The sequence below is a fragment of the Pygoscelis adeliae genome, unplaced genomic scaffold (genome assembly GCF_000699105.1).
Source record: "Pygoscelis adeliae isolate BGI_AS28 unplaced genomic scaffold, ASM69910v1 Scaffold422, whole genome shotgun sequence".
NCBI lineage: Eukaryota > Metazoa > Chordata > Aves > Sphenisciformes > Spheniscidae > Pygoscelis > Pygoscelis adeliae.
In genome coordinates this window covers 291,110-292,760 of record NW_008824188.1, presented here as the reverse complement: position 1 = coordinate 292,760, position 1,651 = coordinate 291,110, and positions in this window count along the sequence as shown.

Below are 1,651 nucleotides of genomic sequence, written 5' to 3'. Positions count from 1 at the left end.
GGAGAGGCAGATAGCAACATTAAAATAGCTTTGGGTCGTAATGCAATTATAAGGCTAAACTGACGGGTTCCTAAAGCGCGTAAGCCGCAGCGAGTGTGAATATTGTGCTCTCTGCTTCACTCAGGATGGGCCAACCTCGCAGCCGTGCGAAGCCGAGTGAGCCTTTTGCCTTTTCAGTTGGCTTTTTGGGGCACATCACCGCCTGCTTTAACAGGCCAGGGTGGTAGGAGGAAAACAATGTGGCTGTTTTCCCTCCCAGATGGGTCCCCGCGCGTCCCGGGCTCAGCCGGACCCATGGGCGCCGCAGGCTGGGTGCCGCGCTGCCGGGCTGGAGGTTTTCTCCCCAAAGCCCTCAGCAGCTCTTCTCCGGTGGAAATACAGCTTCATCTTGGCCAAAACTTCGGCAGCAAGGGGGGATTTGGGCTAAAATCCTGGGCTGAAAGCAGAGCTGGTGATGGGGGCTTGGAGGGTTGTGACCTTGGGAACCCGCGGTGCAGCTTGGGCTTAAATTTAGGATGTTTCCAGGCTTTGAGCTGTGGTTCACCTGCCATCCTTGAAAGTTTTACTCTCAGATGTAGGAAGGACTTAAAAGCTTTCAGAAAGAAGGAGAGTGGGGAAAATGCAACCCTACGGATCCACTTCAGAGGGGCTTTGAAAGGACGGGCAGGGCTTTTCGGGATTCGCACCGCAGCGAGCGGCGTCCCGGCAGCTTTGCCGGCAACTCCCCGGCCAGAAGAAAACGGCAGGGACCCGATCCAAAACCCTCGCCGGGAATTTTTTCCATCTGCCGTGCTGGGCTGTAGATCAAACCTTGGGTGACCTGCGGGGCTGACAAAGGGAGAACGGCCTCTTGGGGTTTGTTTAATGTCCCCGGGGCTGGGAAGGGACGTTCCCGGGCCTCCGACCTCCCTTTGTTCCTGGGTTGGGCATTGTAGCGCGGAGCCCCAGACTGCGGGTGTGCTGCCCCGGGCTTTCTGCTTAGTCCTTGGTTGGCCGGATTAAAGCTGTCGGGTCTCGGTGCTCACAAGGACTTTCAGTGGGTTTTTAGGACTATGCACGTGGCAGGGGGTCTGTTCTCCGGGGTTTTACAGAGGAGGGGGTGAGTATGCAATGCCAGCATCTCCCTGGGGTGGGAGGGAGCGGAGGGGAAACGACCATCCCCCAAAAAAGGATGGAGCGGGAGCTCTCGGCTCTCACACAGCTCGATGTGTCCTACAGCCCCAGTCCAGCGCGGGCAGGAGGTGCCGGCCAGGACAGGGGTTGATAGCACCCAAATCTTTCCATCAGGGCTCCCCCCGTGCAGGGGAAGGGATGGGTGCAGGAGGAGGGTGTCGGTGCCACCCACCACTGGTGGGTTTCGGTTTCAAGTCTCCGTCCGTCCGTCCTCCCACCAGCACCGGCGAAAACTGAAAGAGGAATTGCCGCAGACAGGCTGGATGTGCTCCGCCGTGGCAAGCCGGCCTGCGGCCGAGTCCCCCCAGCCCGGCAGACCGCAGCCTCCTGAAATCCCCACATCCTCTTTCCCAGCAAAGCCAGGCTACGATTTCACTGCAACCCCCATGGCTCAACCACAGCATCGTCTCCAGCCTTGCCGAGACCCTGCCCGCAGCCCCCACAGCCAGGGACTCGGCGGCTGGGGGACGTTAACAGC